At 40.1% G+C, this 25,876-nt stretch overlaps 1 long non-coding RNA gene across 1 annotated transcript in view; it reads right to left on the reverse strand.

Annotated features, from left to right (window-relative positions):
* Nucleotides 1–10,441: 10,441 nt before the first annotated feature.
* Nucleotides 10,442–25,876, reverse strand: part of LOC311593878 — a 64,676-nt gene continuing 49,241 nt past the window's right edge. Inside the window, exon 3 of the long non-coding RNA XR_014777853.1 lies at nucleotides 10,442–10,516. This is a non-coding gene — a long non-coding RNA (uncharacterized lncRNA). The remainder of the gene's footprint in view (nucleotides 10,517–25,876) is intronic.

The following is a 25,876-nucleotide window of genomic DNA, read 5'->3' on the forward strand; positions in this document are numbered from 1 at the left end:
TGATTTTTTTTTTAAATCAAGCAACAAAAAATCCTCTCATCTAACTAAAAACAAAATTAACATGACCTCAAAGAATGAGGAAAATATGACATCAACAAAAGGGAAAAATCTCAAATTTAAAAGACATCAAACTCTGTTCAAGATTTTGTATTCAGGAGTTGATGCTTTATTGGTCTTTTAATATTTTTCTCATACTCTCTATATCACCTCTATTGCTTCGTATTCAGGTTTACTTTTCTTCTACCCTGGACAGTCTGATAATCTGTCTCACCATTTTCTTTCGTTCTTTTATCTTTATCTTTGGAGACTCTATTTGTTTGTTAAGTTACTTCCAATTCCATCATTACTTTGATTTTTTTTTCATTCTCCCAGTCCATACTAAAATTGTTGTCACAGATGTTACAATGTAGTTTTTACTAGGTTCCTTAGCAGGGTCTGTTTGTATTACATGGGGTACATTCCTTACTGTTAGTCATCTTTTTCTGCTATACATGTGTTACCTGGTTTGTTTGTTTGTTTGTTTTTTGCTATTTTCTAATATGTTCCTTTGAATTTCTGAAAGGTTATTTTATGTGAAAATACTTGGACTTTTAAAACCTTACTCATAATTTTTATAAAATCAAATAAGAACATTCTTAAATCACAGTTTTAGTCTCATGACCAGTCACCCTGGAAATGTGATAATACTTAAGGAATTGTGTGATGTCCACACCCTAACTGGTGGAATACAAGCTATCCCAGTCTTGTGAAATCTGGATAAGGCTTCAGGTTTTTCCTGGTACTACCATTTCTCTGATAGTTTGTATTTCTTCCTGTATGGGTCACATCAGGCAAAAGATTCCCACCACACTAGACATCGTCAAGCCCCAAGTGGTCTCATCAAGCAAGCAAGACTCTTAGGCTGTGTGGATGCTCACAGTGAAGCTATAATGGCGCTTAGAAAGGTTGGCTGATGGCAGGTGGGAAAGAGAGCAGGCCTTAGCTTCTTTCCTCTCTTATGGATAGGACATGACCTGTCCCACTGCATATGTTTAAGGAAAGCAGGTTAATCCAAAGTGCTTTATTATATTTTGGCCAGAAGTAGAAATAAGAGAGATACCCCCTCATTTTGTTTTGTTCATGATGGTCTTTTATTTTGGGCATTGGAATGGTAAAGCATAAGAAATAAAAGACACACACACACACACCATACACCACACACCACACACACACCATACACCACACACACACACACACACCATACACCACACACACACACTACACACACACCATACACCACACACACACACACACACACCACACACACCATACACCACACACACACACCATACACCACACACACACACACACCACACACACACCATACACCACACACACACACACCACACACACCATACACCACACACACACACACACCACACACACACCATACACCACACACACACACACCACACACACCATACACCACACACACACACCATACATCACACACACACACACACACACACCACACACACCACACACACCATACACCACATACACACACACACCACACACACACACCATACACCACACACACACACACCACACACACACCATACACCACACACACACACACCACACACACAGCATACACCACACACACACACAAACACATACCACACACACACCATACACCACACACACACACACACCACACACACACACCCCACACACACACACACCACACACACCATACACCACACACACACACACACACACACACACACACACACACACTGATGCTATTGATCTAAATAGATCCTGCACAAAAACAGAGAGCAGTCAGTAGCATGAAGAGACAATCTACAATGGGAGAAAACATCTGCAAAATATACACCTGGCAAAGGGTTTATATGAAAAACATAAGGAACTCACAAAACAATTAGAAAACTCAAATAATCCCACAAAGCTAGCAATATGTCTAAACTGGCATTATTTTTAAGGACATACAAATGTCAACAGATAAAAACTGCTGAGCATCACTAATCATGGGAGAAACCACAACGCCACATCACATAACTATAGTAAAATGGCAACTGCCAAAAAGACAGAGAGTAACAAGCTCTAATGAGCATGCAGAGAAAAGAGAGAATAAGTTGCCATAACTGCGGTGGAAAATAGCAAGAATCTCTTAATAATTAAAAATAGACCAACCATATTGATCTGAAAATCACCATAAAGAGTACATTTCCTAAGAAAAAGAAATCAGTATGTTGCGGAGCTACCTACTTAACCACGTTCATTGGAACATCTCACAATATCTAAGAAATGAAAGCTATGTAAGTATCCACAACCTAATAAAAAGATGGTGACAGCATGGCACACATACATGGCTTAGTAGAAGGGTACAATATTGCTATATTCATATTTTCTATATTTTCACATTTTTATCATTAAAATATAAGCTCATAATGATAAAAGGTTGTACTTAATGAACACATAAAACGTAATATTCCGTCCTAACTTATGTTCCTAGTATATAATAAAAATAGACATATGTTTAGTATGAAGAAAAGACATAATATTTGGTTGCTAATAAAAATAGTAATAATCTCTATTAGTCCTTAATGGTACAATTATTTTCTCTTTGACCCCTTGGAACTTGTAACCATCTAAAAAACCTCCACCAGGCTCCTAGTTTCGCTTTAAGAACCTTATTTTAACATTTACATTTGCATTGTTGTGCTCTGCATGACTACTCAGAGCTTGCTTCTTTCCTCTTTGACTTGCCACACTAGAGTCACAGCTCCCATATGTGGGCATTTCCTACGATGCTGCAGTATCTGTGTGCTGCTCCCAGGCGCCTGCCACTTAGTGCTGACCCACTCGCTAATCCATTTACCCACGCGTACACTTTCAGTACATCGGTAGGACACGCATATATGTTGGAGGATAGTTTTTACATTCCTTCAAAAATCTCCTATTAACACACTAAATGTCCTTATGATTTTTTTCAAAATAATTTTTTTATTAATTTATTCTTGTTACATCTCAATGGTTATCCCATCCCTTGTATCCTCCCATTCTTTCCTCCCTCCCATTTTCCCCTTATTCCCCTCCCCTATGACTGTGCCTGAGGGGGACTTCCTCCCCCTTTATATGCTCATAGGGTATTAAGTCTCTTCTTGGTAACCTGCTGTCCTTCCTCTGAGTGCCACCAGGTCTCCCCCTCCAGGGGACATGGTCAAAGGTGAGGCACCAGAGTATGTGAGAAAGTAATATCCCACTCTCCACTCTACTGTGGAGAATGTTCTGACCATTGGCTAGATCTGGGTAGGGATTTAAAGTTTTACGGCCTGTATTGTCCTTGGCTGGTGCCATAGTTTGAGTGGGACCCCTGGGCCCAAATCTGCCTATCATAATGTTCTTCTTGTAGGTTTCTAGGACCCTCTGGATCCTTCTACTTTGCTATTCTCCCATGCTTCTCTCATCTAGAGTCCCACTAGAATGTCCTCCCCTCTGTCCCAGTTTCCTAGTTAGTGAAGACTTTCATGGGACATGCCCCTTGGGCTAGTATGCAGATATAAGTGAGTATATACCACTTGAGTCTTTCTGCTTCTGGGTTAACTCACTCATTATGATCATTTCTAGCTCAATTCATTTGTCCACAAATTCAGGAATTCCTTGTTTTTAATGGCTGAGTAGTATTCCATAGTGTAAATGTACCACAGTTTCTTTATCCATTCTTCTACTGATGGACACTTAGGCTGTTTCTATGATTTGGCTATTATGAATAAGGCTGCTATGAACATGGTTGAGAAAATTTTCTTGTTGTGTGCTGGGGCATCTTCTGGGTATATTCCAGGGAGTGGAATAGCTGGGTCTTGAGGAAGCCCTATTCCCAGTTTTCTGAGATAGCACCAGATAGATTTCCAAAGTGGCTGTACTAGTTTGCATTCCCACCAGCAATGAAGGAGTGTTCCTCTCTCCCCACATCCTCGCCAGCATGTGGTGTCGCTTGAATTTTTGATCTTAGCCATTCAATCGTTTTATTTCAGCCATTTACTTGGTGGCTTGGGCATGTTCTATGTCATGGTGCAAGCATGGAGGTCAGCGGACAACTGCCAGGAGACAAGTCTCTGCTCCCACTGTGCAGATCCCAGTGATTGCACTCAGGTTATCAGACTTTACTACGAGAGCAACCACTGACTGAGAGCTGGTTTTCATTCTCCTTGTGATGCATATTCTCACATCATGGAGACATGCTACGAGGGCGTAACCAGAGCGTGAAGCCAGGCCTACCCATCCCCCTCTTCCTAAGCCCAAGCTTTTATTATTGCAACACAGATATTCATTTGGAATCAATAATTAACAGTGGAAAATCATACCTAATATCCTACTATGTCAGAATTATGGTAAAAATTCACATTAGAACTTTCCATGCCTTTAGAAGTACACGTGTATTAGTACATGGTCACATTTGTTTGACTGTAAGTGATATGTTATGTGGTTTAACTCTAAAGAGTTTATTAAAGTTAACTTGTCTTTTTCCTCCTAGAGTTTAAAATAAAAACAGCAAATTCTCTCTCTCTCTAAATCAATCTCTCTCTCTCTCTCTCTCTCTCTCTCTCTCTCTCTCTCTCTCTCTCTCTCTTTGTGTGTGTGTGTGTGTGTGTGTGTGTGTGTGTGTGTATCCATGGTTGTTCTGGACTTTGTAGACCAGGCTGGCCTTGAACTCACAACAATCCACCTGCCTCTGCCTTCCAGAGTGCCAGGATTACAGGTGTTTGCCACCACACTCAGCTAGCAGATTCAATATGATGGCTTTCTAAGCTCTTAGTAGTTCAGTGACAAGCCATAACTATAGGATACATAGCAGAATATGAGCTCTGTTATCAGCACTGTCCTTTTAATGTCTTTGCACATCCAATTTCAACAGATCTAGTGCTTTTCCACTAATATTTCACTTAATTTAAAAGTAATATTAATAACAATATTTAAAATATCAAATAAATGAAAAATAAGCAAACAAGAAGTCATGGCAAACGTTGTAGCTATGTACTTAATGGGATTGTATGGGCCACATCTCTGAAGGAGTCAATACAAAGGAAACCACTACTGACACATGATAGGAAAACAGTTCACAAAATTCCTCCTCTTCTCTTCAAGGACTAGAGCTACCTGCCTCCTGTCCTGCTGAGGGCTCATTTCAGATACTGACAGAAACCTTTTCCACTGTGCAGCTTTTCATGAGACAATTAATATTCACACCATGTACCCTGGATTTGCAGAAATATATCCCCCAAACATTTAGGCCAGCTTCCAATGGAAATTCTAATGTGAGTGCTTTGGAAGCTTAGAGTCAGTGAAAGGTGATTTTATGTTATACAACTAGCTCCTGTCAGGGCGTTTCAGCAGCACTTCCCTAAAACTTGAGGACCTTATGATCCATCTGTAAATGGCTCTGAGGTTGACACGCCCTCACTTGGACGAAGTTCCTCTCCAGATCATGGGGTCTGCCCACTTGTACCTGAAACTATGTCTTTCTTTTTTAGTCGACATTTTCTGAAGGATCAATTGCAAGCAAAAAAGGAATTCATTTTAGGAAACCTTGTGACTTCCCTGAATCCACAGAGCTTTCCAGAAACTGAGGCTGCGTGCCAACTCATTATTACTCTAGCCACGTGGGTCCTCCATCAGGCAATTAGGACATAAAGGATTTTATTATCCTAAAGGGAAAATGGATACAGGGACGCACTCTGTGAGAAGAGAGAACAAGAAAGCCAGAACTCGCGGCATTGTACACTAGCCAATGAGGAGTCTGTGTTCACTGCAGAGGTAAACAGCGGCAGCCACAGGACAGGCACAAGAAAGCCCAGAAACTTTATTTTCTCCCCTCCTTTTGTACCAGTTGACAGCATTTAGACACCTGGCTTGTCCTTTAAGGTCCAGGTCTCACTTTCTGTTTAGAAGTTAGTTCAAGGTGTAATTTAATAGAGGTCACTACTTTTTTCTTCAATGGTATCATTCAGCACTGGCCTGAATCCTGTACAGAACACTGTAAAGCCATTGATGTAGAAAATTATTTTAACCACATGGGCCAACTGAGCAAAATGGAGCTATTAGCTTAAAGGCTTTTAGGGATTTAAATCTATGGTCGCATCATGCTTGCTGTTGGTCATGTTTATTTATCCTTAGTGATCAGTCCAGTACATTTCCTTTGTCTTTTAATTCTCAGTCAAATTAAAGTTTCAGTAAACATTTTATTTTTAAATTATTGTGCATGTAATTAGCTTTCTTAGTAACATGATTTTTTTTAAGCTTGAAAGTGGGGGTACACAGCAAGTTAGCTTTTCTACCTCACATGCACATACATACACAGCACACATATGTAATCATCATCATAGTCAGCATCCCTTGATTGGGGGAAGTCTGAATGGCAAGGGTTATTTTCATTTGCTTTATGGAATATAGTGGTGAGACTAGTATGTCTATTTGGAAAGGACTGAAAAGATAGAGAACTTATTCTGTGATGTAAAGTATGCTTAGCTTATTTCCTGGAAAGTGAAGAGAAATAGAAGAGTACAGAATAAATATCTTTGGAAAAATAAGTGCAAAGGAAAAGGGAGAGACCCTCTTTGTACTAGAATTGGTCTCCAGCTGGCTAGATTCAACCACCAAAAGTGTAAATCTACCTTTAAATGTTAGGCTATTTGCTGCCAGGTGTCTGGTCATTGGGTTTGAAGCTGTTAAACACACTGTGTCAAGCATCTCTGCTTAACCTTGTCAATCCCCCCCGCCACAGATTTGCCTTTTTAAAAACATTTCTTCACCTCAAATTTCTGTCAATCCCTCCAAACTTACCCTCTCTTCAAAGAATTCAATTAAATGTACAAATTCACCTGCTATACTAAAAACTTTTACCAAAACTTGTGCACCAAATTCCTCAGGCATACTTGAGTTGGGTGCGTTAGCGACAATCCAACCCTAAGAAGACTGCTGTATCTAATCTGTGACCTCATTGAGAGCAGTTATCTCCCTTCTGCCCTTAAACTCAACAGAATTGCCACTGCATGACATATGCTTTTTTTGGATTATTTTGACAGTGTCAAATCTCTGCTTTTCAGTATTTCTCTTTTACATTGTCTGCTATGGACACTCTACCACAGCAAGTCTAATGCAATGAGACTGCATAATCTGTTTTCATCATGTTGTCTCCAGGCCTGGCCTACTGCCTCAACTGTAGAAAATGATCCAATGATACTTCTTACACGAATGACCCAATGAATGAAGAGTTGTCTCTATAGATGTAGATAGTCTCTGTTCATAAATAGTATCCCCAAGATTTGTCATTTAGAAAAAACATTTGTCACAGTAGCTTCAGAGGTCCAATTGATACACATGGGAAGATGGAACCTCAAAAGAGGAACTATCTTCTTCTAATGGGCTCCAAGGGCATGTCTGTGAGGCATTTTCCCCACTGTGGGTAAGTACATCCATTGTTAGGTGGGCCTTAATAGTTCAAGAAAGATAACTGAACACCAGTCTTACAGCCATCCGGAGAGCATCGTACCTCCTGGTCTCTGCTGCCTCCTATCTTGAGCTTCCCTGGATTATGGATTAAATAAACTCTTTACTCCCAAGGGTGCTTTTGGTCCATATTTTATTATAGCATTCCGGAAGTAAATTAGGACAGAAACTGGTACCAAAAGATGTAGAATTGTTGGTGCGAAGGACCTGGCCATGTGTTGTTAATTTACCAGTATAACCTAATGATGTTTATTATCAGGCCTATAATTATTATTGTGGCAATGTAATCTGCTACCAATCAATCAAGACACAGACAAGTGTTATATTGTAAAATAGCCTTAGCTAACCTGGGGTCGGGCAGATATTAATCCTCTAAACTACTTCCCATAGTGGAGCAAGTATGGGATACCTGCCACAATCCCATGCCATCTGCTTCTAGTAATTTCTACCATGCTACCACCCATCCACAATATCAAATATTTGCTAATGTTCTTCATCTGGGCCAACTCTCCATCCATGTTGGCCATGTGCTTCTCTTCCATCTAACCCATGGCAGCCTTCCTCTCTTCTCTCCTCCTCCTGTCTCCCTTCCTCCCAAGATTCTCTCTGTCTCCCACACCCAGGAACGTTAGCCATGCCTATCTCTTTGCCCTGCCCAGGTGTGACGGCCTTTTATTAATAAGCATCAAAATACATCAGATCAACAACTCTACTTTTCTGTCTAAATAAAAGGCCATTTTTATATACAGTAAGAACAATTATGAAAAATTATAAAAACAAATAGGTAAGACTTATATACATAATGTTTAATCAAGCAACCTTGAAGAAAATATTATCTGTTTTATCTTGGGGAATCTAAAGTTTTGAATTAAATCAATATCTATCAAAGCTCAAATCTATCAACTTAAAAGTATCTATCTAGACATAAATGTATCTTCTTAACTCCTAAACAACTAAGCTTAATTTAAAAACTATCTGGTCTTCAACCCCATCAGAGACTTGAGAAAGAATAAAGTTAACTACCTGAGTAAACACGAAGTACTTCCAAAATGGAAAAAAAAATGACAGTTTGCTGCCTGAACAGTCACCCAAACTCTCTATAACATTGGAGCATTATCTTCAGCCTTCTGGCCCAATATATCTGACAGACATATTAGTGAGGCAGGAACTATTGAGGACTTGCTTACCCCATCTTGACAAAGTCTGGCCATCAACTCTGCCTGTATCCAAGATTACCCATTTTAGGCAGAATTTTGTCTGTGGCAGATAAAAGGACATTTTTGTCCAGTGGCTTGTTTGTCACCTTTGAAGCCTTCTCCGCAAAGATTTTCTTCAATGCTCATCATCTTCTTTGAGGTAGGATGGGTGTTGTCAGGAGTTAGCCTGTCTTATTGTCTAAGAATCCTTAAAATAATAAAAACATTTTTAAATGCCATATTCTGTAGATCTCTGAGGTTTTTGAAGACCATATCTAACTATTTTACCTTATCTGTCTATAGAGTCATACCTATCTCTTTAACCTAAGATGTATATTCCTGTGATTAAAATTATACTAGTATTTGATGTGATTATGAATTGATCAGCTAACAATTTACTTGTATTACTTAATTATCCTAAACATCTTGTAATAGCACTATCAGAGTACTGGAAGGAAAACATGTATTAATTGAGTTGTATGTATATAATACTTCACATTAGAGTAGGAATGTAATGTGTAAAGAATAATTTAAAATTTTAATTCAATTTTAATGTATCAAAATTAAACTTATTTTGCATCAATATACAAAATTCTATATCAATGAATTAAAATTAACCTTATTTGTGAGTAACGATTAAGGCATTAAGTTGAGGAGTAGATTCAATAATCTACTTTTTGTCCTATCATCCCTATATATTTCTACATTCCCCTTTCTTTTTTTTCAACACCTATCTCCATACCTAAGAAAGAAAGATAAAGGAAAAGAGAGAAATTGCTAAGTTCAACTTCATTTTCTCTCTGAAGAAGACCAATAATAACTTATAACCAACTTCCAATGACAATAAACCTCTATAGTCCAAGAAAGCAACCAAAAACCTACCCAACCCCCGTTAAGGGAAACGGGGCATCTTTCTCTTAAAGTTTTTTCAGGATGGTTTGGGGTGAATAATACCTATGTAGGGGCCCAAATAAAATTGGAAAAAAAATGGTTAAATAAGCTAGGAATGGTATTTGTGGTCCAGTCTCTAAATATTGAGAAATTCCAGGCTTAATATAAGTCCTGTGTGGGACTGTCTGAAATGCTGGACCAATCGGGATCAGGAGCCTTCTTTGAAGCTGTCCTTTTCTGATAAGGGGCAGCAACTGAAGCACTTGGGGCTGGAACATGAGTGATGCAGGATGTCAGCGTCGTGGCAAGCTGGAGGATGAATCCTGTCAGGTCTAACCCAGCCTCAATGTCTGGTTCTTTTGTTCTGAAAACATATAGTTTCTCACAAGCATTATACAGTCCTAAAACTATGGATGTATTAGGTGTGCGTGATGCACAGAAAAATTAAGGGTGGTTCTCTGCTCTCTGTATAAGCAGAAGAAAGACATCTGTAAGTCTTCATTCATCCCATACTAAGAATGGAATCTAATAATAAATCATGGGGATTCTGTGACCAACAGGAAGCTTTGGCTGTGCATAGGCATTCATGTCTCAGCCAGCCTCAGAGCTGTTCCCATGTAGTCGGATCAGCAATATAAGTTACCTGCTTGTTCTGCAGTTTGAATTCATGTAAGCATAGACCGACTTGAGTTAGCAGCCTCTCTTTTATCCAGGTCTGTTTCATTTTGACATCTTTCAAAGAGGAAATATAACATCACCACTAATAATGAATATATAAATCTTATCATATTAAAATCAAAACAAGATTGTATGGTTCCAAATGTCCTTCTCTAAGCTCTATGATGCCTAATGTATAGGCCAGGCTGCTCCCTGTTTCCCGAGAGAATGCTTCCCATTTTAGAGAAAAGCCAGTTGCCCTGAGCAAAGGAAAAGGCATTAAGTTTAAATAAACATTATATTAAACTCCCATTTTATCCCATTTTATTTTAGGGTTTATGTATACTGTAGGCATCTTGTACCTGGCTTTTCACATTTGTTACAGGGTTTGTTTTTTTTTTCTCACTCCTTCTCAACATGGGAGACATGCACCTTGCTTATCTGTTTCCACGCCCAACCTTTGTCCTTACATTGACCAACAGAGCATAACTCTTAGGCTAATTACCCTTTGGCACCAGTGCTCCTGTGGATGTTCCACTTTCACGATTGGCTGGCCTTTTTTTTTTTTTTTTTAGAGCAGTTACATCATTTTTCTTTACATAAACCTAAGATTTATGTGTATCCATCCTTTAGCTCAGTAAGGACATACAGTACATTGTTAAGAAAAAGGAACATACACAGGAAATTTAAGGAAAAATTTGTCAGTTTAAATCCTAGGCTGTCTCTGCAAGTAACTTATCTTATCAACAGGGGCCACGCCCTGTGAGGACCAGGTTGGTCTGCAGTTCAAGAGTTCTGTCTGTCTTTGTCTTCTCTGTGTTGGGATTAAAGGTGTGTGCCACCACTGCCCTGTTCAAATATTTCACCTCAATTCAGTCAAAATCTTTAGAAATCTCAAGCAAAAATCAAGCAGGGAAACAAGAAAATTCTAAGTCTTGGGTCAGTTGTGCCAATTTAGTCTTCAGTTACTGAAACCCTGTCCACTGTTCCTTGGAATTTAGTTATTGCTATCTCTTTTTGGTTGGACCTTTTCCAGAAAGTGCTGGCAAATACCTTGTAGCTAAGGAGCTTTGAATTTCAGCCACTATCAACTCTTTGGAGACGAGTTCAGTTCCTCCTTCCCTTTTTCTTGCCAGTAACTTAGCCTCACATCTCTAGGCTCTCTGCCTTTCTCCCTGAACGTTTTTAAGAGACGGTAAGGAGAAGTGTGACCATGACTAAGCCCATTGTGTACAAATTCATAAACACCAAAACAAAATCAAAAAAGATCCAGGAGCCTCCTGCCATGGCGCCTTAGAGAGGGGCCATAGCGGTTTTTATTTTATTATTTTTCAAGGCAGTTAACTCCATTCCCTAAGCCAGCTTAGACTACCAGCCTCCTAGGTCCACCTCTCCAACTAGCCATGTGTCTATAGCCATCTCTTCTCTGTGAGAGTTGAGCCCACAAGCAGCTAGAAGCCGTGCCTGGGAAATGCTCTGGCCCGTGGGTACTCTCTGGGAGCTATTCCTCACTTGTCAAACTACGACAAAATATTATTTTTAAGGGTATGGATACTTGAATTTAGTTGGGTGCCAATTAATTGTGGTTAAATTATCAGTATTGCCTAATAACTGCCCCATGTCCAGTGCCACTTGCTAAGGAGAAGGCCGCTATGGGTTAGGTGGAAGAGAAGCTCATGGCAGGCATGGGTGGAGAGTTGGCTCAGATGAAGAACATTAGCAAGTATTTGGGATTATGGATGGGAGGTAGCTTGAAAGAAATTATTAGAAGCAGATGGCATGGGATTGGGACAGGTATTCCATGTCTGCCCCACTATGGGAGGTAGTTTAGAGGATTAATATCTGCCCTGTCCTGAGTTAACTAAGGCTATTTTAAAATATAACATATGTGTTTGTATTGATTGGTTGATAGTGGGTTAGAACATACTGCTGTAATAATAATTATAGGCCTGACAATAAACATTAGGCCATACTGTTAAATTAACAAGTGGCACTCGACGTGGGGCAATTATTAGGCAATACTGGTAAATTAACAACAACAGCCATGTTATGTGGGGAGGTTATTGTGGAAGGAATTGGGATCTGGCCTGAAAGTGTCTTGAGTACTCAGTGTGATGGGCTTGGAAGATAATATTGCTAAAACTAAAGCAGACAATGGGGCCTACTTTGTGAAGTCGTAGGAGTAAGTAAAGAGCATCTAGGCCTTTTGCGTGACAGAGTCTATGCAAGTGACACCTTTGCTTCACTGGAACAACGGATGCCGCTTCTCTGGGGATGAAATCAGTCATGATTGATGAGAGACCAGAAACTCATAAGTGAAATCTTGGGGGAAGTCTTTCCTCAGATCCATGTGAAGAGAGCGCTGGCAGAGCGGCAACCTTAGTTTCAGTGGAGACAGCAGCACTCTGAAGGACTTCCACCAATGACAGGAGATGGTATGGAGTGCAGCCTGGGCCTGCTAGGTAAGCTGTGTGTGCTAAGGTGGCAGAATCAGAAAAGGGGACATTCCTAAGCCTGGCCGATGAACATGGGTCCCCGGCTTGGCTACTGAGCTTATTAGACTATTGAATTTTTATTTTGTTTTGATCCGACTGTAACTTTACCCTGGTTCTTCCTTCTTCCTACTGGGTTGATTCATCCTGTTGTTGTTCCTGCCGCTGCTGCTGCTGTTGCCGCTGCTGCTGCTGCTGATGATGATGATGATGAAAAACATGATAATGACTCCTTTGATGATAACTGAATCGCTATTTCTAGGCTTCTGTTGCTGCCTAAGAAACAGCAAATCTCTAGTAACCCCTCAGGCTTTTGGTACCAGGTAAGCACTACTAAGACGCCCAACCTTATGCACTAAACCCTGAGAGGCAGCAGTTTGGGGCTGCACCAACAACACAAGCGTGAGACAATATCAGTGTTACAGTCTATTTTATATCTAACGGATGTGTAGACACACACACACAACAAAACTGTTTTTAACTATTGTAGGATCACAGTCATGCAGCCCAAACTGCCTAAGGAGATGAATCTATGCACTTCAAAAAAAAAAATGACTTTATTTCTAATTTTGCCCTGAATATTCGCTGTTTCCATGCCAACATACTTTTTAAAAACACTATTCTCTTTCAAAGTTATTCCAACTTAATGAACAAATTGATTGCTTTGTGGTCACGAAATGACTTTAGGGGTTCTGGAAGTAGCTCATGTCTTAGTCCACGTGAGATGGTACACCATAAGCTAGGTGCCATGTGAAAACCAGCCGACGTCTCACACTTAGAAGCTCCAGTGGAAGGGGGAGCAAGTTCCCATGTCGTCTTTGAAGCTATTCTAGAGCTCACAGGTGACAGTTTCTGGCTATGTTTTCCCTGATAGGAAGATCCAATGAGCCCCCGAGGGCGCTTCACGGGGGCTCTGCCCTGGTGACCCAGATGCCTGTGAAAAGGCCCCACTTCCTAATGTTGTCACTTCACTGTCACGTCACATTTTTACTAGAAAGGAAATCATATTCTCATTTTTGAAGAAGCAGTAGAAGGAACTACTAAAGTTTATTAAGTACCATAAAATTAGAGTTAATTAACATTTAAGCTTCTGACCTAAAAATACAAAACAAAAACTCTCGGACTGGAGGGGCGGCCCAGAGGTTAAGAGCACTGGCTGCTCTCCCAGAGGCCCTGAGTTCAATTCCCAGCAACCACATGGTGGCTCACAACCATCTATAATGAGATCTGGTGCCCTCTTCTGGCGTGCAATTGTACATGCAGACACAACATTGTATACATAATAAATAAATAAATACATCTTTAAAAATAACTCTGGCTTTATGAAATGCTTCAAATAGGAGACAGTCAAGACAGCCAGTAAAATAGTGTAAAGTTTAGAAATTCATTGTATAACACACTATTTAAGATAAGTGTGTCATTAACACTATAAATAAATAAAGGTAGTTTCTGTAGTTCTTTAACACTTCATTTTATTAAAATTTTATTAAAAACTTTTCATGCAATATATTTTCATAATGTTCCTTTCCATTCTCCAGCTTCTCCCAGATGGCGCACACCCCCCAGGTCGCCCACACCCCCCAGGTCGCCACACCCCCCAGGTCGCCCACACCTCCCAGGTCGCCCACACCTCCCAGATCGCCACACCCCCCAGATCGCCACACCCCCCAGGTCGCCCACACCTCCCAGGTCGCCCACACCTCGCAGATCGCCCACACCTCCCAGATCGCCCACACCTCCCAGATCGCCCGCACCCCCCAGATCACCCACACCCCCAGGTCGCCCACACCCCCCAGATCGCCCACACCCCCAGGTCGCCCACACCCCCCAGATCGCCCACACCCCCAGGTCGCCCACACCCCCCAGATCGCCCACACCCCCAGGTCGCCCACACCCCCCAGATCGCCCACACCTCCCAGATCGCCCACACCTCCCAAATCCCCTTTCTCAAGGCTCAGGATCTATGTGGAAGAGGAAGCACAAAGATTATAAAATCCAGACATATATATGACTCCCAGGGAACAGCGTCTTCCGGACATCACAGGAGTGATGCACAAATACACAGACGGGCTCACCGAGACTGTGGCAGCATGCACAAGACCTGCACAGCCCCAGGCCAGACAGGGTGCTAGAACTGAGAGTAGTGGAGTGTGGTTCTGCTACCAAGAGGTATCCACAGTGATGCCTGCTGGAAAATGGAAAATCGTTGTTTTCCCTTGAAGTCTCACTGGACATGCCAACTGCATACCACGATGGACCCCATGTCCAGGAGTAGTTACCGAACACAAACAAATTCAGTGGTGTTCTTGTCGACTTTTTGTTTCGTTCTGCATTTTTAGTCTTATTGCTCTTTTGCTCATCTGTTTTGATTCTCACTTTTGTGGGTGACGATTTTTTTTTTCAGTTTTGTTTTATGTTTTGGTTTTTTTTTTTTTGAGGGAGAGACTCAGGATTTCAACATACAAAATTTGGTGAAGGACGCAGCAATTCGAAAATACAACCAGAACTATAAGAATTTCTATTCAAGGGATCCTCTTCTAGATTCCTATTTTCTTTATACGCATATATAGAAGCTGTAAGTATAAAAATCAGGCATTACACACTCTTAAAACATTTAAACAATGAGGTAAAATATTAGATTATATGTAAGTCCCCAAGTGCAATTTGAAAGTGTGCTACTTAGTTTCTCATCATGAAAAATACAAGAGACGATAACTTAAGAGGGAAAAGATTAATTTAAGTTTACGGTTTTTGAGCTATTGATCCATAAATAACTAGTGCCGCTGTTTCTGAAGTGGGGTGAGGCAGAGCGTGATGAGGGAAGGCAATGATAGAACAAAGACGCTCATCTCACCATGGCAAGGAGAGAAAGAAAGGGAGAGGGGAGGTCTGAGAGACAGAGACTGGGATTCTGAGGGCACGGTAGGTCTTTTCAAGGCATGCTCTCCTACCCTGTCTTTTTCCTAATTAGACTCCACTTCCTACTTTCTACCAATAATGTAATCTTATTATAAACCATCAATATATTAATCTATTTGTGAGGTGAGGGCCCCCTAGATCCAGTCACTTCCACAAACCCTCATCTTTCACCAGGGCTACATTGAGTGCTATGTATTCAATACAAGAATCTTGAGGGGGCAAAGCTTCATACCCAAACAATAAAAGGATAAGCCATGTCTTTTTATTACACTGTTGTCTTCAGAATTCTTTACATATACATATATTTACATGTGTACACACACACACACACACACACACACACACGTAAAAGTGATGGATCCCTAAATACTCAATTGCTCTTTGGTCCATTGAGTCCAGCTCTCATACACTCCCGTAAGATTTTGTTTTTTCCTGTCTGTATATATGCGTGGTGTACAGAAGGCTAGCGTGCGTGTGTGTGTGTGTGTGTGTGTGTGTGTGTGTGTGTGTGTGTGTGTAAGAGAGAGTGGAGAAGGTGAGAAAGAGAGAGAGAGAGAGAGAGATTGGATGCTGTAATGAATTCTTGGTTGTCAACTTGACTACATCTGGAATTAACTAAAACATAAACCACTGAGTTTACATGTGAGGTTTTGTTTTGTTTTGTTTTGTTTTTGAGGTGGGAAGACCTATCTTAAACCTACAGTCCACCTTCTGGTGGAAGCCTATATAAAGGACATGGAAGAAAGAAGTTCTTCCCTTTTGCCTGCTTACCCTCACTCATGTTGGCAAGTTCATTCCTCACCGGTACTAAAGCCTATTTCTTCACGATTCCAATATAAACTGAAGACCAGTTGTAAAACATCCAGCCACACGAACCAAACAACTATTGAACTGTTGGACTTTCTGTCTGGAGACAGTCATTGTTGGAATAGTAGACCATATTCTGTAAGCCACACTCATAAATCCCATGTATACATAAAAGTCTGAAAGCTTAAAAGTCATACATCATAAATCTTGTCTTTGAAATTCTTTTAGGCTTACTGCTAATAAAATCGCATATCGATGCTAATAAAAACGCATATCAATAGTAAAAGTTATTCAAAGTTAAGTGGGATGTCTTCCCAAAATGCATTAAAACACCTGTTTCTTTATTTTAAGATATTTTACGAAAATAGCAATATAAATATTCAAGCTCCCAAACAGGTGTGTTTTTAATAGCTACTGACAAAAAGAAGTCCTGTGAAACATACCGCCCTTATTGAACCTCACGATCACCCACACAAGACCCTCCCAGGAATAGGATGTAGTGCGCGCATCTATGCTCACCTTGCCTTATTAAAGCCTTAATGGCAGCACTGGCAAAAGGAAGGACATAGGAGTCTCCAGGGTAGAACAGAATTTATTACCACACTGAATCAGAGAGACACAAGGCTCCTTAAACTGAGCCAGGACTGCCAGTGGGCTAAAGGAAGAAGCCTAGGAGCAAACAGCATGTATGTGGCCCATCGTACAAATGTCTTGAGAATCCACTATGGATTAGGCACTTTGTTATATATAATACTAAGTGAAGGAAACTTAGACCTTGCTCCCCTTAAGAGATGTGGACTCTAGGAGAAAGGGCAGGAGCTAATTAAATAATACATCGATATATGTATAAATGTGGTTTAGGATAGGATTGCTTTTTTAAAAAAGACATAGTTAAAAGAAAACCCAAGGGCAGTGGGAAATAAAGAAGTGACGCTTGATCAGTTAGTCCTCGGATATCACGAGAAGGTGAGCAAGCGTACAGTGAGGCCAAGAAGATGGCAGAAGGAGTCACATTTGTCCTGGTAGAAACAGCTTGTGAGTGAGGCAGAGACAAACAGGGTCGATTGGGGAACAAATGTGCAACTAGAACAAAGAAAGTGTGGGGGATCTGGGTCAGCATGGAGAGGGGACCATGCTGGACAAGACAAGTAAGGTTATGTCCCCAGGCATATAACAACAACTGACTGACTTTCTCTGAGACTTCACATTCTGCCAGCTGAAGAATTCAGCTCAGTTGAGTTCCAAAACTGGTGTCCTGCTGTCTGCCAGGTCCATGTTTTGTGGATAAACAGTGCATTAATGGATGTCTTCTGGTTGTGATGTATTGGTTTTTTTTTTAATCTTGCAATAAATGTCATCAGATTATAAACATTACAAGAGTAAGTGTTGTATGTTGTTCATGTTTTATTCTTCCCTCTTCCTGGAAAAATAACATTGGTTCTGATATTCAGCAGAGGGTGGGAAGTCCAGCTAGAACCCTGGTCCACGTGGTTATAAAGTGGTGACACCCCAGTAGGCAAGTCAGGAACACAGACATGACTGACGTGCCCTTTCACCTTGGGAAGCAACCTAGCCAGATCCAAATGACTTTTCTTCCTCTAGGCTTATGCTAAATGTTTCCTCCCATTACGGCTGCTTCCTTACTACACACCTATTCAGTAGACTTTAAAATCTAATTTAACATCTTGGTGAGTGATAAATAAAACAAGGGGATGAGCAAACCCCTTCTTGCATGAAGATAACTTAGCATACAATTCTGTACAGCAAACCATTGCCTTCTGCCTTCTTAAACGTCAGCCAGAAGTCCTCCTGCCTAACATTGCATTCACATTCAACCCACTTAGACATTTGTCTTGTAGCAGGTGACACGACATTATCTAAAATACTTTATTAAACAGCTAGATCACTAGCATTCAAAAACTTCTAGGAAGTAGACAATCAATTCCAGGTGTCTGGAAGTTCACTGTGGACACCAAGACTGTAGAACACGCTGCATTCATCCAGATGCACAAGCAAGGTGTAAATCCTCTGTGCTTAGCTGCACATTACATGTGACTGTGGAATATCTGATGTTATAAAAGGGAGAGTTCTATTTCCCCCAATCATAATCAAGGCATCTGCACTCATCTTTCTTTTCTTTTCTTTTCTTTTTTCAAATCTGGCTCAAATGTTCCTCACTAAGAAACACCGAGATGTTAGCAGCCTAATCTTTTCACTCTCTAAATATCCTTATGGTCAGCAATGAATGAAGAAAAAAAAACATATCACAAGATTTTTCCTGTACTTCAAGACACAGGAAAAAAATCAATATCATCTTCAATAACAAAAGAACAAGCTAGAAATGATGGATGTTAAAATGATATGATTGGGGAAATGGGAGAGCTGGATCTTTAGAGAGGTGAAGAGAGGTAAAAACAGAAGAGGGTAAAGACAACCACCGTGATTTAGTGATTTGATGGGGGAAATGGGAACTGGAGGCTCTTCAGAGAGAAGGAGTGAGGTAAATACAGAAGAAGATAGAGGGTAAAATAGCAATATATATGACTGAAAATGCCACATGGAATCATAGTACTATTTACCTAAAACTATAATACACATAATTCAATGTATAAATATATACACATGGAATTCTGATAAACCTTTTTCATCTGGGCTGACAGTGCTCTCTCCAAGAGACAAAGACCACTTACCATAACACTTAATACCAGACATGAGAAGCAGTCTTTTGGAATGTTGGCCAGGGCTGTCCAAAACATACATCCTGTTGACATTGCTCTTGGTTTCTACCACAAAGGTGTAAGTTAAGTCCCTCTTGGTGAAGACACCATATACTTCAGAAACAGAGTCCAGAGGCCCCTGAGCTAAAATACCCTAAGTGCCCCTCTCCTGAGAACTAAACTCCATAGTAACAGAAGGCATCATGAAAAACTTCCAAAGGAAAGCAACAAACCATCCCACTCAGCTGTGCCCATGAACCACATCAAAGACCAGCATGGCAAAATAAGCCCCAGGGTGCAGTAGCGGCACACATGCCTTGGTGGTAACCATCAACTCTCTCGTTCAACCGAGGCCCTGCTCCATAGGAGGGAAACCGGGACTTGTACTGGAAGCCTTGCTAACTACTCAGTGCTAATGAAGTCATGGATATTGGAGGAGATTCGACAACCTCTAATGTACTAAGACAAGAACATCTATAGACATCTGTCTCTATATTCCACGGATAAGTTTACTCTTCACATCTTGTCAAGGTAACTTTTTTATACAGATGGAGACCACTAGAGAAAACCATAACCAATCAAAATGCAGAAATGTGGAACCCAATCCCAATGTAAATACCTACAAAACACTCTCACTCCTATGGTTTTGGGAGCATTATGGGAGAGAGGACTGAAAGACTGTAAGAGCCAGAGGATAATATAGATTCCTGTGAGACTGTCTCCTGGAAATGACACAGTCTACACCCATAACATCTCACCAATATGATCACTGAAAAGTAAGCTAAACAAGGACTACACCAATGGACATGCCAACGTGAACCAAGGGACACTCCCAAGGCCTCAACCACACACACAGAACTATGGACAGCCGAGGAGATCTGGGAGAGAAACTGAGAAAGTCAGAGAAGAGGCGGTGTTCCCTAGGGACACACACACCAATTGGCCTGCCAATGCCAAAGTGGTCAGCCCTGAAAACACATACTAGTAAAATAATATTGACTGAATAGGTTATATTTAGGGTTGTATTGGTGTGCACATATAGATATGTGCACACAGTATTGGGAGGAAAAAGAGACCATGAATGTATACATGAGGAGTAGTACACATGAGGGTTTGGAGTGAGGAAAGAAGAGGAAGAAATGTTTAATTATATCATAATCTCAAAAAAGATGACCAAACATTTTAAATAGGACTGTCTGATCCATAAAACATAAATTAAATAAAATAATGTCAGAATAACTTTTCTAAGACATAAAAGAGTACATGTTATGACTTTCTCTTCAACAATGAAGAAATTAGTGCCTCATATTATGTACGTGCAAGTGCTGTTACACACACACACACACATACACACACACACATACACACACACACTTAGAATACATAGAATTGTTTGAGTTTATAGAAAAATACTGGTTGATTCTATAAAACATAAGTGTAAGTCTTCCATTTTTCTTAGTGCTAAACATGTCACAACAAAACAGTGAAAATACTTATCCCCCTAATTAAAGACCACAAGCTGCTTCTGCAGTAATTACAGGTCTCATTAGTGTCTAATAAGATAGCTATTTGGTATCAATCATATTAGGTATATGACTTTAGATGGTCATATTGTTCTAAGTGTTTGAATCCTTTCCACTTGAGAATAAATTTTTTAGCTACAATTTGGTTTCTATGACCTTAGGTAACTATAGTGTTGAAATATTTTTTGCTGATAGGATAGGGTAAGATAAATACTAGGCTATGGTAAACTCAAAAAATAAAAAGAACAGTCTTGATTTTTCTGTCGAATTTAGTATGTTTTCCATAAGCACTCTCCATTAACAACCTCTGGGGTTAGAGCATCTTCAAATCACCCATCCTAGATCTATGCCACACTTCTTCACTAACCGACTCCATCTTACATAAAGGAGAAGACAAGTAAATGTTTAAAGAATGTGAGCTGATTATCAGCCTACACTCTGCAGTGACTGTTCACTGTTACTTTTGTCTTAAGTGAGTATAGTCTAATATATATACATAATCTTCCATATAGTGAAAATGATCTCCTATATAGTGACAATTAGGTTTAACATCTTTTAAAGATGCTGTATAAAGTAAATATAATTACATTTTTATTTGACTTTCAGATTGGTCTGCGAGCTCCTTTTAGATAGGAACTATCTCTTATGCAACTTTATGTTTTTAAAACATACTTTATTTTCATTGAGTGAATATATATATATATATGGGAGAGATGGAAGAGATACTCTCCTTCTTGGCTTGGTGACTAGAGGTACTATATTGGAGAACACTCTGCAACAAAGAACTGTGAATAGCCTCTCAGATCTGCCTGGATGCCCGGTGAGAGCCAGGAGGGTGCCAGCTTCTTCTATTTGCCCCAAAGCTCCAAACAAAAAAACTTAGGAATAAGCGCTACTTGCTTTGTGGCTAAATCATTCTTGACCTCTCTTGAAAGCACAATGATGAATCATAAACATTTGAGAAATTGGGGTCCAGACATTGCAAGCATGTTTACAAGGATGAGCCAATGTGATACACATAACCAAATATGCCAGATGTAGGGATGCAGAGTGATTCTGGGCTGCAAAGGTGAGACAAACGAACAACTCATTATTATAATGTGGTAAGTCTTGACTTGATTATGAAGTGCTGGTTAAATAAAACATGCATTAGAGTTTTGCCCAGACCCTCAGTTTAGAGATGAGGAAAGGATATAATATGAATAAATTACCTATAAAATCCCTATAATTAGGAAATAGAAAAGTCATTGATTATTATCCCAGTTCATACACTAATAAAGGCAATAAAATAATAGGAGTTAAGTATTCATATGCAATACTTTTTAGTGTAAATTATTAAATTTTGGTCATTATGTAGAACAAGTTACAGATAGTAGTATTAGAAATGGTAAGCTTGTGAGGCTAAGGTAGTCTTTGTTTAAACATTCAAAAGCCAGAAACAAAATAAATGTAAAAGCCATTTGGTTTCAGCTTCGAAAGTCACCATTCACCAGTCAGGTGCAATGACAGCATTGTTTTAAATCTGCATTTGCTACAGAGTGAGGCTGTCAGCTTTCCCACTTCCCCCTTTGTCTGAATCACGTGGCCTTTCCCCAGCAGAGAGTGAATGTCACATCACAGCTGGCTTCTTGGTATAGAGACAATTAAAGGACTCCCAGTAGAAATGTTGCTTCCCAGGGCTCATGGGGAGGTAATGAGAGAAAGGCATCCGGCATTCTGTCTCCATGTGAGCCACGCAGCCTTTCACTGAACCCCAGGTTGATTTAATGAGTTGGTGGATATGACTTCAGTTTTTGAAGGACTGTCATTTCAGTGATAATTGTTCAGGTGTGACAAGGGGGATGGTGATTATTGTGTCCTGGATGGTCACTAAATGCTCACATTTTTATGATTTATAAGTCAGGCAAACTGACTGACAAATCATTTAAGATGCCTCTTAGAGAAGATTTGGATATGTAAGAAGTATGCCAGTAACCATTTTTAATTCTTTGAAAAGCCCAGTGGATTTTTAGAAAGGCATAACTAAGCTATGCTGACTTAGTGTAATATTGAGGTGTTTGTACATACAGTTGATTCGTTCGGTTAGACCAATTAATAAGTTAGTAACTCATTCCACCTACGATAGTAACTACAAAGGATTTGGTTCTGGCTTACAATGTGGAACTTTTCATGCGTCACTTCTAGCATGCTAAACTCCTACCATAGGGACACGTCACCAAGAACCTAAAACAGGGACATGGAAGAGTACCCAACTGTGTCTTAATTTTATGGGTTAAATACCTGCTACTCATTTTTAAAAGATTCGGAACTGATGACAAATCATTTGAAGAAGATTCTGTTTCATCTGAGTGCTTGGCTTATAGTACATTTTTGCTGCTTCTGCCTTACTCCCCACTCTGCTGCAAAATAACAAGGCTGGAAAAAGAAATTACTTCCACTGATATATCAAGGATATCTGTATTTAAGCATTGTGTTCACAGGCACAAAATTATCTAATTAGCATAAAGTGTTTATTTGGAGTCAAATGGGGTGGTAGTCCCACCACTAAAAAAGTATAGGCAGCCTGAGTTAAATAGCAAACTCCAAGCCAGCCAAGGTACACATTGTCTCACAAACAGTGCAAATAAATTTCAAGAGGACTTATTTTTAGAAGCAATTAATATTTACTATTCAAAATTTCACCCGTTCTCTCTCTCTCTCTCTCTCTCTCTCTCTCTCTCTCTCTCTCTCTCTCTCTCGTGTGTGTGTGTGTGTGTGTGTGTGTGTGTGTTTCTTTTTTCCCTTTTAAAAGTAGGCTGTCTGGCCAGGCTAGCCTCAGACTTCAGCCTTCATGTTGGGAAACACAATTCTTCCAGATTAGAGGCATGTAGCATGCATAGCTTCACAAATATTAAAACAAACCCTTATATTATAGTTTATTGAGTTATTAAATTGTGTGTATTATCTACAGACTTCCCTGTGATAAATGAAGATACAACTAATTTTCCAAGGAAAACTATTTTGATCAATAATTTAATGAAGTGGTTGATCTTCATTCTGTCACTGGTGATTGGAGTCTGAGTCCAATGTTTTCAGGTCTCTTTGTTTCTTTGCTTCTTTGTTTTTGTTTTGTTTTGTTTCCATGTCTCTTATCCAAAGAACTAAAAATAAACATGCACTGATATTTTCAAAAAAAAAAAAAAAAAGCAAAGTAACATAACCAAAGTGACAGTGCAGGTGATAGAAGGAGACATCGTCAAGAATGACAAAAGGCCACAAGGTCGAGCATCCTCAAATTTCTCTATTACTGTTCCTGACTTCCTTTTAAGGGATCCAAGGAAGGAGCTTAGTTACTAAAGGATGTAGTTTTAATGGGGCACTATTTTAATTGATAGATAAGGGTATATAATAATATCTCTAAAGTATATATTTTTTATAATGTTTTTATTTTAATCATATTTAAATACAGATATGTGTATACATAAGATAGTAAATAAGGGGTCTCCCTAAAAGAGTTACTAGAGGACTTACTGCACATGCACCCCAAACCAGGTAAGTCTGGATTGGTCCTTCTATTCTATAGACCCCAATATTTTGGGATTGTTCTTAAGTACAAACACACCATCTTAGAACAAAACATGTGGCAAACTGGTTCCTTCACCTGTGCATACTATGCACATATACTCCTCTCCAAACAATGCACCTAGAAACTGTCAATTCTCTTTACCTCTCCCACTTGCACTGACCATACATAAAGCATTTCTGAATAATGGTGTGGGTTTCTCTTTCCTTGGAATAAGTTGTGTGTGTGTGTGTGTGTAATCGCAAAATAATCTGTCTCCTATGCCTGCCTCACTTCTGTCTACCAATATGACAATTCTCCAAAATTAATAAGAAAAGTGTGAAAGTGTGGGGCCCATGAACCTTGTGACCGGGGGCAGGTGGGGCACTGGCCTGGAGCTAGAGTGAGGTCGAGACTTGTCCAAACCCCCTGGAGACTGGCAGGAGTAAGGATCGCTCCCTCCATGTTATGTGCCTGCATGCCCAGATGCATGGAGTCTTGTCACCCTCATCTCTACCACCCTTGAGGTAGTCACACACCCTGGGGACAATGACATGTCCAGCTAGCACAAGGACTTTCTCTCCATGCAGAAGAAGCATTCCCAGCACCTCAGCGTCAGATAATGATGTTCACTCACACAAAAACCCTTGCCCACTTCCCCAAGGTTTACATGGTCCTTATACTCCCAATAAAGAGAGCTGTATCACTGGAAGAGCTGTGTCACTAAAAGGGCTGTATCACTGAAAGAGGTATATTGGAGACACTTAATGGAAGTTGCTCCTTTAAGTGTCTGTATGCTGGAATTCTAAAGTGGTGTTACAATACTGATCCAAAGAATTACTGAAGATGTGAGTTGATGATCAGCTATAGCCTTTATCTTTCTCCTTCAGTCTGTTTCTTTTCTTTTGAACTCCAAGCAGCACATTTAGATGATGTTTTAAGGACTCCATTCTCTAAATTTTAAGTGATCCTTAACTTTTTACTTCCTCATTTGAGCTTCAGCTTTGCTTTTATTGTGTGTACAGATTAAGTTACCTGTTTGTACTGGTATTTGTCAACATGACAGCTAGAGTCATCTGTGATGAAAGAACTCTACTTGAGAAAATGTTTCCATTAGATAGCTTGTAGGGGGCTTCGTGATTAATGGCTTTTGTGGGTATGCTCATTTTAAAATGGGCAGTGTGACCTCGGGACAAGTAGTTCTTAGTGCTTTAAGAAAGTGGTCTATCAAGCTATGAGGATAAATCCAGTAATCAGCGTTCCTCTGTGGCCTCTGCTTAAGTTCCTGCCTCCAGGTTCCTGCTTTGAGTTTCTGCCTTACGTTCCTTTCACAGGGTATTGTAATTGTGGTATGTAAGTCAAATAACTCCCCTCCCACCCAAGTTTCCTTTGTCATGGTGTGGAAAACTGCCACTTCCTGGCTTAGGCTCAGCTGGGTTTCTTGTGCAGCCCAGGCATGCCTGCCCAGGGACAGTGTGACCCATAATGAGCTAGGGCTACCCATACCATGCACCAATCAAGCCAGTCTCTCAGAAACATTGCCACCGGCCAATCTGATTGAACCATGAATTTCTCATCTCAGGTTACCCCAGGTTGTTGACATGAAAACTAAACTGCACAT

Source organism: Acomys minous (genome assembly GCF_964271855.1).
Source record: "Acomys minous genome assembly, chromosome: 3".
Taxonomy (NCBI): domain Eukaryota; kingdom Metazoa; phylum Chordata; class Mammalia; order Rodentia; family Muridae; genus Acomys; species Acomys minous.